This window comes from Dermochelys coriacea, chromosome 1 (assembly GCF_009764565.3).
Source record: "Dermochelys coriacea isolate rDerCor1 chromosome 1, rDerCor1.pri.v4, whole genome shotgun sequence".
Lineage (NCBI taxonomy): Eukaryota > Metazoa > Chordata > Testudines > Dermochelyidae > Dermochelys > Dermochelys coriacea.
The window spans coordinates 245,638,683-245,651,370 of record NC_050068.2 but is presented as its reverse complement, the minus strand read 5'-3'; the positions used below and the strand labels follow the sequence as shown (position 1 = coordinate 245,651,370).

The 12,688-nt window shown below is 40.5% G+C and overlaps 1 protein-coding gene across 4 annotated transcripts in view; it reads right to left on the bottom strand.

The window, feature by feature from the left end:
• The window catches only part of FGD4 (FYVE, RhoGEF and PH domain containing 4), a 174,261-nt gene that overhangs the window by 95,547 nt on the left and 66,026 nt on the right, over positions 1 to 12,688 (bottom strand). The gene's annotated exons all lie outside the window — the stretch shown is intronic.

Genomic DNA, 12,688 nt, shown 5'->3' with positions numbered 1-12,688 from the left:
TGGGGGGCTGTCTGTAAGCAAGGACTGGTCTATCTCCCAAGATCTGAGAGAGCGATGGCTCGTCCTTCAGGATAGGTTGTAGATCCTTGATGATGCGTTGGAGGGGTTTTAGTTGGGGGCTGAAGGTGATGGCTAGTGGCGTTCTGTTGTTTTCTTTGTTGGGCCTGTCCTGTAGTAGGTGACTTCTGGGTACTCTTCTGGCTCTGTCAATCTGTTTCTTCACTTCAGCAGGTGGGTACTGTAGTTGTAGGAATGCATGATAGAGATCTTGTAGGTGTTTGTCTCTGTCTGAGGGGTTGGAGCAAATGCGGTTATATCGTAGCGCTTGGCTGTAGACAATGGATCGAGTGGTATGATCTGGATGAAAGCTAGAGGCATGTAGGTAGGAATAGCGGTCAGTAGGTTTCCGATATAGGGTGGTGTTTATGTGACCATCGCTTATTAGCACCGTAGTGTCCAGGAAGTGGATCTCTTGTGTGGACTGGTCCAGGCTGAGGTTGATGGTGGGATGGAAATTGTTGAAATCATGGTGGAATTCCTCAAGAGCTTCTTTTCCATGGGTCCAGATGATGAAGATGTCATCAATGTAGCGCAAGTAGAGTAGGGGCATTAGGGAACGAGAGCTGAGGAAGCGTTGTTCTAAGTCAGCCATAAAAATGTTGGCATACTGTGGGGCCATGCGGGTACCCATCGCAGTGCCGCTGATTTGAAGGTATACATTGTCACCAAATGTGAAATAGTTATGGGTCAGGACAAAGTCACAAAGTTCTGCCACCAGGTTAGCCGTGACAGTATCGGGGATACTGTTCCTGACGGCTTGTAGTCCATCTTTGTGTGGAATATTGGTGTAGAGGGCTTCTACATCCATAGTGGCTAGGATGGTGTTTTTAGGAAGATCACCAATGGACTGTAGTTTCCTCAGGAAATCGGTGGTGTCTCGAAGATAGCTGGGAGTGCTGGTAACGAAGGGCCTGAGGAGGGAGTCTACATAGCCAGACAATCCTGCTGTCAGGGTGCCAATGCCTGAGATGATGGGGCGTCCAGGATTTCCAGGTTTATGGATCTTGGGTAGCAGATAGAATACCCCAGGTCCTGGCTCCAGGGGTGTGTCTGTGCGGATTTGTTCTTGTGCTTTTTCAGGGAGTTTCTTGAGCAAAGGCTGTAGTTTCTTTTGCTAACTCTCACTGGGATCAGAGGGTAATGGCTTGTAGAAAGTGGTGTTGGAGAGCTGCCTAGTAGCCTCTTGTTCATACTCTGACCTATTCATGATGACGACAGCACCTCCTTTGTCAGCCTTTTTGATTATGATGTCAGAGTTGTTTCTGAGGCTGTGGATGGCACTGTGTTCTGCATGGCTGAGGTTATGGGGTAAGCGATGCTGCTTTTCCACAATTTCAGCTCGTGCACGTCGGCGGAAGCAGTCTATGTAGAAATCCAGGCTGCTGTTTCGACCTTCAGGAGGAGTCCACCTAGAATCCTTCTTTTTGTAGTGTTGGCAGGAAGGTCTCTGTGGGTTAATATGTTGGTCAGAGGTGTGTTGGAAATATTCCTTGAGTCTGAGACGTCGAAAATAGGATTCTAGGTCACCACAGAACTGTATCATGTTCGTGGGGGTGGAGGGGCAAAAGGAGAGGCCCCGAGATAGGACAGATTCTTCCGCTGGGCTAAGAGTATAGTTGGATAGATTAACAATATTGCTGGGTGGGTTACGGGAACCATTGTTGTGGCCCCTTGTGGCATATAGTAGTTTAGATAGCTTAGTGTCCTTTTTCTTTTGTAGAGAATCAAAGTGTGTTTTGTAAATGGCTTGTCTAGTTTTTGTAAAGTCCAGCCACGAGGAAGTTTGTGTGGAAGGTTGGTTCTTTATGAGAGTATCCAGTTTTGAGAGCTCATTCTTAATCTTTCCCTGTTTGCTGTAGAGGATGTTGATCAGGTGGTTCCGCAGTTTCCTTGAGAGTGTGTGGCACAAGCTGTCAGCATAGTCTGTGTGGTATGTAGATTGTAATGGATTTTTTACCTTCAGTCCTTTCGGTATGATGTCCATCTGTTTGCATTTGGAGAGGAAGATGATGTCTGTCTGTATCTGTGCGAGTTTTTTCATGAAGTTGACAGATTTCCACTCTATACTATACTCTAAACTATTTCCCCATGGTATTTCTCCCTCCCACCCCACCCCCCACTGTTCCTCTGATATTCTTGTTAACTGCTGGAATTAGCCTACCTGCTTGTCACCATGAAAGGTTTTCCTCCTTCCCCCCCCTGCTGTTGGTGATGGCTTATCTTAAGTGATCACTCTCCTTACAGTGTGTATGATAAACCCATTGTTTCATGTTCTCTGTGTGTGTGTATATAAATCTCTACTCTGTTTTTTCCACCAAATGCATCCGATGAAGTGAGCTGTAGCTCACGAAAGCTTATGCTCTAATAAATTTGTTAGTCTCTAAGGTGCCACAAGTACTCCTTTTCTTTTTCTGATATTCTTGTTAACTGCTGGAATTAGCCTACCTGCTTGTCACCATGGAAGGTTTTCCTCCTTTCCCCCCCCTGCTGTGGGTGATGGCTTATCTTAAGTGATCACTCTCCTTACAGTGTGTATGATAAACCCATTGTTTCATGTTCTCTGTGTGTGTGTGTGTGTGTGTGTGTGTGTGTGTGTATATAAATCTCTCCTCTGTTTTTTCCACCAAATGCATCCGATGAAGTGAGCTGTAGCTCACGAAAGCTTATGCTCTAATAAATTTGTTAGTCTCTAAGGTGCCACAAGTACTCCTTTTCTTTTTGATCCAAATATAGTGGTTGTCTGGAGTTAACTTAAACAAAACATAAGGTAAGCAAAGTGTATGAACAACTCAAAAACAAACAGGCTTGCATATAGCTATCCATGTAAACATCATAAAACAATTTTATGCCCACATATAATATTTTGTCTTAAATTAAACTAAACTCCTTGCGATAAGGATGTTCTCTTACTATCAATTTCCTTAGCACCCTGCACAATGCTCTCCTCCCCTACCCTCCATAAAAATAAATCTAAAAAAAACAAAAAAACAAAAAAACAAACCCTCATCTTAAGTTTTTCCTGAGCTCAACTGTTCTTAAGGGGGCTTATATCTAAAGATACTTATTGCCTGTCCACACCCTTATTGCCTTCTCTCTCAGATGTACAAATTGTTTTGTTTGTCTGGCTTGGCTCTATTAGAACCCACATAATCTGGCATCAGAGTCAGTGAGTAAAACAGCAGAATTTCTACACATTTCTACCTAGAATCTGCCATCCTAACATATACAATTGCTACAACTGTCATCCCATCTACCCCAGTTGAATTTAAATATCTAGTTAAAAATGGTTGAGACGAAGTTAATAAGACACAGTCCAGGAGAAAATCCATCTAAAGAAAGAAGATAACACTTTTATGTGAAACTAACAACTAAATATTGTTACATCATTTATATTTGTAGTTCTTGTGGTGATGAAGATACAAGACCACATTTCCAGGGCCACCCTGCTTTTTGTTTTATATAGGAAAGAATCAAGTAAACACAAATAGTTTTCAGAAATTGCTTCAGCAGTAATTACACAAATTTCTTTGAAATGACTACTGTCTACATCTAAGCCTACATCAGCCATTCAATAATGGCTTATCATTTATTTTAACAAAAGAGCAATCAATGATCTTTTCTCACATTTGCTCTGCTGCCATCTATTTGACGAGCTCTGTGGCAGGGCCGGCTCCAGGCACCAGCGTTCCAAGACGGCGTTTGGGGCGGCAGTTAGAAAGGGGTGGCAGTTCCTCCGGCCATGGCGGCAAATCGACGGCAGCTTCTTCCTTTTGCTGTCCGCGACGGCAGTTTTTTTTTCACTGCTTGGGGTGGCAAAAACTGTAGAGCCGGCCCTGCTCTGTGGAACTTGAAGAACAAAATATATTTCCTATAAGCTACAAGCTTATTTAAATTTCATTTTCTGCTTTCTTACCAAAATCAAAGATACAAGTTTTACTCTCTTCTGAAACCGAGCTGGATCAAATCTGTCTAGATAGATTTTAAACAAACTGGTTTTGCAATATTTGCATTGAAATATATGGGAAGAATATGAATAAACCGAAACATGATCAGCAGACTAACATACTACTGTATCTTATTGAAAAACCTAGTTAGATCAAGTGGATTTTCACAAATTGCTTGCCTCTCTCCTCTTTATCTTTACCTCAGTCCACTACATAACTGGTTATAGACTGCTCTACTCTAACATCCATACTCAAGATGCAAGTGCATTAGTCAGCATTAGCAGATTGCAGCAACATCTTCCAATTTGTATAGAATAATTTACCCAAAGCATGAGAAGGCATTTTACAATAAAAAGAAAACAAAAGGGAAATAAAGATTAAGTGGCCTACTAGCTAAAGTTTTAGCTCTACAAAGTACTGAGAAAGAGCATCCCTGCAACTTGTGAAAATGTCAAATATTCTGTTAATGACCTGGTGCTTACCAGCAAAGCTAAAAGTAAAACAAGGTCAGCAGGCTTTGAAGCAGGGGTGAGCAAACTATGGCTAATGGGTTGAATCCGGCTCATCAGGGCTTTGGATCCCGCCTGCAGGACTGCCACCCCGTGGCACTATGGGCCCCACGCCACTCCCAGAAGCGGCGAGAACCATGTCCCTGCGGCTCCTCGGGGAGGGCAGACAGAGGGCTCTGTGAACTGCTCTTTCTTGGGGTACCTCCCTCAAAGCTCTCATTGGACAGGAACAGGGAACTACAGCCAATGGTAGCTTTGGGGTAGGTACCCACAGGCAAGAGCAGTGTGCAGAGCCCTCTGCGCCCCACCCCCAGGGGCTGTACGGATGTGGCGCCCGCCACTTCCCAGAGCGGCGCAGGGCCGGGGCTGGCAAGGCGCCTGCCCTGATCCCGGTGCATATCGCTGCCACCCCGGAGCCACGCCAGGCTGGAGCCTGCACCCCGAACCTCTCCTGTACCCCGCACCCCAGCTCCCTGCTGTACCCCACACCCCTCCCTGCACCACTGCCCTGAGCCCTCTCCCGCACTGTGCGCCCCCTCCTGCACCCCAACCCCCTGCCCCAGCCCTACATTCATAGCCGTGCATGTAATTTCCCCACCCAGATGTGGCCCTCGCGCCAAAAAGTTTGCCCACCCCTGCTTTGAAGACACGTTTGAGGTATTGGTGCTATCTTATACAAAAAGCTTAATGCAAAAATCAAAACTCAAGCAAGAATCATTGCAGCATGTTGGAAACCAGCTACAGTATTCTGAACCAGGTGAAAAAGAGCATTTAGCAAAATCAGGATGCTGGCAGAAAGACCACTGCAGTAATACAAACTTCTTTTGTTAGTAAGCACTGACAGACAATGATCCCTGCATCTACTAAGGAAAGTGAATGTTTTATCCTTAACAGACCACCACAATTTTCATGTGTTAGGATTTATGAAGCAATACATTTTTAGATAAAAGAGAATTAAACGTGACTCCACGTTATTATCAAACGTCTGTTCTTAAGAGAACCTCAGATCTCTACCCAGACACATTTTATAATAAACCACCCATTCATAGCTAGAGAGAAGTTTCTCTGCAGTAGATTAAAATTTAGTCATTTATAGACAGAGCAGAAAATTGTCACAACAGGACCAAAGGGCAAAAATGGGTCATGTGGATTATAGTAAATGTCCAATCATAACACCAGAATATGGCCCCAAGCAATGGCACATACAGTAGCTATTGAAGAGAACTGGTGCATAAGAACCTAAAACATGCAATTTCCAAGGAGCAATTACATTAGTCTGAAGTAATAAAACAGGACTTTTGAGAAAGTAAGGGTGGTATTAGATCATCTAGATGAAGCCCTTTGATAGCTCAGCAAGCCCCTATACTTCAGCATTATTATTCAGGGTACTGAACACACACTACCATGTCAAGACACCCCTCTCAGAAAGCTCACCAGTATGGAGGCCTAACCAAGGCAATCTCCATACTAAAAACTGATCAAATACCAGACAGGCAGCTATCACCAAGCAATTTTACTTATAAACATATAAATTTGTTGAATTATTATTCATCTTCAGGAGCATCAGAAGTTTCTTTATTAAAAGAAGGAATACAGTAGAGCTTTAGAGTTACAAACACTAGAGTTACGAACTGACCGGTCAACCACACACCACATTTGGAAGCGGAAGTACACAATCAGCAGCAGAGACAAAAAACAAAACAAAACCAAAAACAACAAAAAAGAGCAAATACAGAAGAGTATTGTGTTAAATATAAACTGCTAAAAAATAAAAGGAAATTTAAAAAAAGTTTTGACAAGGTAAGGAAACTTTCTGTGCTTGTTTCATTTAAATTAAGATGGTAAAAAGCAGCATTTTTCTTCTGCATAGTAAAGTCAGTGTTCAGTTGTAAACTTCTGAAAGAACAACCATAACGTTCAGAGTTACAAACAACCTCCATTCCCGAGGTGCTCGTAACTCTGAAGTTCTACTAAGAGACTAACAAATTTATTAAAGCATAAGCTTTCGTGAGCTACAGCTCACTTCATCGGATGCATTCCACCAAATGCATCCGATGAAGTGAGCTGTAGCTCACGAAAGCTTATGCTTTAATAAATTTGTTAGTCTCTAAGGTGCCACAAGTACTCCTTTTCTTTTTTCGAATACAGACTAACACAGCTGCTACTCTGAAACCTGAAGTTCTACTGTAATAGATGCAATAAAAGAGATTGCATGCTTAGGACACAGGACAGAAATTAGAGATTCAGGTTCTAAATCTCCTTCTGCCACTAACATGCTGAAGTATCTTGGGCAAGTCTCTTCATCTGTCTGTCCGCACTTTCCCCTCGAACCCTTTCCCTTCTTGTCTACTTTGTAAATTCTTCGGGGCAAGGGACTGTCACTATGTGTTTGTATAGGTACCTAACACAATGGGGTCCCATCCCAGCTTCGTCCACTAGGCACAATTATTTATTAATGATAACAATAAAAAAGGAAAGCCAGTATAAGGTATTCTGCTTGGAGACATTCTCAGTCTGAGCAACTGGGAAACTTACTGCTAGTCTACTATTCTGTTATGAAAATATTTAGTATACAAGTATTGGAATGCAGATTAAGGACCATCAGACTTGCACTTTCATATAAAAGCAAGCGTAGGCAGCTTATGAAGTTTAGTATCACTGAAAAAAGATCCTCCAGCACAGAAGCCTGACCTGATTTTGAATATCACACAAAGCGCATTTAGAATTAGAGTGCAAGGGGGGCGAGACATTAACAAGGGAAACCCCAAATCTGGAATTACTGCCCTGGAAGATAAGGTTACTACAAAGTGATTAACAACAGTCTGTAGGAGGATGACTAGTCTTTTCTATTACTCATCTGAAGAAACTCTTTAGATAACCCTGCTGCCCACAAATATATGGAGAACCTGGTAACAGTAAAGATGGCCTACAGTTCTCCAGTGGATAGTACATGGACTTCATGTTGCTAAAAGCCAAGCCAATCAACCAAAATGAAAAACCTCAATATACAGAGGAGGATACAGTGCTTCAAGCACAGGACTGGGATTCAGGTGTTTGAAGTCTAGTGCCGACTGTTCGACTTGTGACCTTGGGCAAATCAAACTGTGCCTTATTTTCCCTTCTGTAACAGAGAAAAGATTGCATACCTACTTCAAACGGGGTGTTTTGCAACTGATGTTTGTGTAACAGCTGTGGATGGAAACTTCTGTATAGAAGTACAACAATCAGCATTTTCAAACTCAGCATTCAAATCCATACTTACGACCCCAAAGAGCCAGATCATCAGAGTTGTGGTGCATCCACAACTTCCACTGAAGTCAGAGAGCACTGTGGGTACTCAGCACTACTTTAAAAAAAAACAAAAAAAACAGGCCTTTCATTTAGGCAATTAAATATGGATTTGGATGTCTAATCAGCATCCAAGTTTAAACATATTGTCCATAACTCTTACTAGTATAAATGAATTTGGCGATCCAGAATGTGGTTTAAACAGAGATTGTCCACTTGCTACATGAAATCTTTAACAGTGTGTAGTGCTGTTTTCTTAAACACAACAGGTATCAGTAAAAACCATGGTCCAAAGCCCGTCAGTGACTGTATAGAAAAGTCTCTAAATAGACTGCTGAGAACAGGTTAAAAATTACAGCAAAGGCTCCTAATAGAAACAACTGTGGAAAAATTATTTTCATTTAAGGATGATCCCTATGGTATGATGTTGTAGCATCCCTTTGCAGGAATAGGCTCCTAGCATGAAGCAAAAATAGCCAGCACAGCAATTACTGCAGCTCAATTATTTCCACAATTCTAGTCATTAAAAGGCAGCTTATAATATGATGGCATCAGTCATCGTATCTGAAATGAAAATTTCCGTCTTGCACGTTTTTGCCTTTGGTAATAAAGTTAAGCTCCCCCGACAATTGTGTAAAAAGTAAAGCTGGTCTAATAATGAACCACAGATTTGTGAACAAACAGCTCAGTTTAGATTTGCTGCTACTTGTGGAGTCATATTATTACTTACAAGTATTAAGATAACCATCAGAAATTCATAAAAATGGTCATGAATCCCTGAAGTTTCACAAATTGATAATGTACTTGGCATTCTTCAGCTAAGTTTTAGCTGGCCAATCAGGAAGAAGTATCATGAACCAAATACATGCCATGAATAGGGAAGAGTCAAAATGAAATATTCATAAGCTATTCACAAATGACCCACAGTCTGAAAACCAATTTGTCTGAAATATACAGAGTACTAATGAGATCAGTCTCTATTCTTAAAGCCAAAAAAACCCAAATTAAATTGAATTTTCAGTTGAGAGAATGCAATTTGACCAGCTCCAACCAAAAGCCAGGCAACTATTTTTCATTGCGTATGCAATTCTTGACCCGGCCTGAACACACCTGTATCAACAACTTTATTTGATGTGCTTGTGATTTATGAATGTGTTTCTCAATCAATCAATCAATCTAAAAACATTTTACTAACTAGCAGTCTGATCCTAAGCATGAGAGTATTTACACACATGAATAGCCCTTTGGAACTCAAGAGGGATTACTCATATTACCATCATGCATAAGCGTTTCCAAGGTTAGGTTTTAGGACTGTGTGATTTAAATACTCAAGTAGCCAGTTTGCGCAGTCATTTCTTACATACAATAAACACACTATTTTGTTCCATGTTCATGGCATTCTAAGTATCATCATCTTGCATTTAACTACTGGTTAATTATATATAGCAGAGCAACTGGTTGATAAAAAGCAACATTATTTTTATAATCTCACTTTAATATTCTATTCCTGACTCTTTTACCAACCCACTTACCCTCTGTATTGTTTCCCTATGTGCAAAATGGGAAGAAGGCTACTTACCTCACAAGTAAATTGTGAGAATTTACTCTGGTTTATAAAGCAATTTTGGTCCTCCAAATCTTCAGTTAGATGTTGCTAATGGAGGGTAAAAAAGCATTATATTCTTCCCTACTCAATACAAATCCCTTGTAAAACACCAAAAATTCTATTATAAATGTATAGGTGTATTTTTAATCCTTCACTGCCACTCTCTGAGGCTCTTATATTTAGCTGTAGTTAGGCAAAATCTCATCACACCAAGAGCACCGATTTGCTTTCAACCAAATTAAGCTATTTCACAAATTTCCTAAATCCCTGTATAGCAATTTCTAATTTGAGAGGGGAGAAAATGCAGACATCAGCAGTATTTTTAAATAAAAAAAAAAGGCATGGAAGGTAGAAGTAATTTCATATAGAGGATTTACAAATTGACCAACAGTAGCAACAATCATGTCAGCAGGTTTTTCTTCCCACATCCAACATCCCTAGACTTCCATTATCTCACACAAGTTGCAAAGAGAGTGGCTTGTAAACAGACACCATGACTTTCCCAAACAGTGACTATTGAAAGAGGATTGCCAGCTTTAACCTTGAAGCTAAGGAGCATCCCCAAGGAGCATCCCACAAGCTGGGTTTTGTTTTGTTTTTTTAATTCAAAACATATCAGTTAAACAGTAGAAAAATGTATCAAAACTAAACTTGTTTACAAACTCTGCAAGCTAACAGCCTGGATGCAATGCATAAATCCAAGTCATGTCAGACAGCATTCCAGAATAATGCATCAAACAAAAAGCAGAAAGACTTGTCTGTTTGTGGGAAACAATTGGGTCAGTTTGCTGGCAAGCCCTTTAGACTCCTTTACATTGAATCAAACCCATTATTCAATGCCAGGCTTCCTTTATAGTTTAATATACAGAGATATTGCAAATGAGACTTAAGAAATGTCTCAAGTACCTACACTATACATACATTTCTGGCCATAGTATGTTGGTTATGTCTTTTTTGTTCACTAATTAAATGCATCCTGGAGTAGTTTTTGTTGGTGGTTTTGGGTGAGGAGGGGAAGGAAATTGTGGCAAGATGCAGTAAAGGTGATCTTTCCCTCATGTAGATCTCCAATAAAGGTAGCAGTGTTGCTCTGGGATAGTTTTTAGGGAGGAATTCCAAGGGGCGACAGAGTCCTTCTTTAGGGAACTCCTCCTCAGAGGGGCTCAGTGCAACCTATTCACTCTGCTGACCAAGACAGCCAGCATTCCAGGATAGGTCTCCCTTATGACTGTGCATTGGATAAAAGCATTGCTGTAGCCCTCATTTGTCACTGAATCAAGTAAGAAGGTCAGGGACATTTACATGTGTTGTCCACAATACATTAAAGTAACTGATTCCATAAGAATCAATGTCCACGTATTTCAACATTATTCGTAGCATCCAGAAGATGGAAAAAAAACTCCATCTCTTATGAATGGCCAGAAAGCTTTAATGGATTAATTACTGACTGGTCTTTAAATCAGTCTGTCTGCAGATCAAGACTGACACAGTGACCAAAGTTAAAAAAAATTCACATATTTTGCAATCTCTTATATAAATTTCAATAAAATATTTTTTAAAAAATTGGAAGTATATTTAGACATTTACACCATATTCATCGCTGTCATTTAAAATTCAGAGACGCATCTGAGAGAATGTCAGTTGTGAAGTCCTCTATTTACTCTGGAAACAGTTAGAACACAGGCAGTGGCAGTACAAATTCCATACAAATCATATAGCAAAAAAATCACACAATAAGCCACTTTTAAGTCCATTCCATTCCATCGTTGGCCTCTCTGTCTACACTTACACCGTTATCTCCTCATTGGCAACGGTGATGGTGAATTCTATGACTGACACCGTCCAGTAGGAAATGAACTGGGACCAACAACTCATTTCACATAAGCCACAAAATTACCTTGACATAACTTTTGATCATTAGTTTTGACCCAGTTCAAGTCCATAATGTCCTAATGGTGAAAGTCTCATGTCTTTCCAACTACGTGAGCCAGTCTCTCTTTTAAATAGCACCCAAATATAATAATAATAATAGTAGTACAAATAAAGTGGTACACATGAACAAGTGCACCACAACTTTAAGTCCAATAAAACAAGCTCTAGATAAATGACACTGTTCAATTGGAGAACACTTAATTATGAAGGAGGAAGGGATCTGTCCAAAAGCAAAACCATTTAAGTATTACAAAAGGTATTACAGTCCCTACCAAAACTACTCTCCCACTTTCACCATGTATAAGCACAGCATTGTTCCTTTATACAATTAAAAGGACTTTAAGCCTATCTATCTACCTCCAGAGCACATATGCAATCATGCTACTGTGTGTTCTACATGACATATACTGTAGCACTGCCTCCATAACTGCTCCAGGGAGAAGAACTACGTGTTCAGTTCTACAAGACTTTACAAAAAATGCACAACACTGCCAGATTAAAAATTCACCATTTTTAACTGTTATTTTGCACACTGTTGATCTTATTAACCATGTCATTTTCAACCTACTGACATTTTAAGAGCACAGACAGCAGATCAGTGGAATGAGGAAGACTGACATGGCATAATTAAAAGGCTTTAGTGCTGCCCTCCCCCATACAAAATAAAAATGGCAGTCTTGGTAAAATGCATGCAGCATAAGCACTTTATTTCAAAAGAAAATCCCAAAACATGGCCAGAAATCCTTGCAGAAGAGACACTATCTTAAATGACTATTTTTGGTACAATAGCGATTTAAGACATATTTTTAGAAGCCCCTTGCATAAAGGCAACAGTAATTTTAATTGTATATAAATAATGTTAAATCAAGCATTTGTTATACCTACCTCCTACAGCACAACCAAAACATTGTTTAAAAAGGACTCCATGGGTACAGAAGAAAGGAGCCTTATAAATGAAAGTGCGTCTCCCTAATTTTACACTTGCTTTTACTGAAACCCTGCAATGAAAGCACTGTCATATTGTTTCCACACGCACAGCACCAGCACCCTGAGAACTCGTGCAAAGTCACTGCATAATTGAACTGCATATTGTTACAAAATAAAGATTCTAAATGTTTAATCGGTCAGTGAATTCAGGGTGGCAGTGAAGGTGGGGGGGGGGGGAATTGATCTTGCATTCGACTACCATTTCATGTTCTAAGTCACAACCATGTATCTATTATACTGGTACCTCCATTTGAATGCCCCCTCACCCCCATCCCAATCCCCCCTTCCAAAAACAAAAACAAATGTGAAGCTTACCACAAGCCACTCAAAGAAAAAGCAATTAACATTAAAAGGTGTGTAAA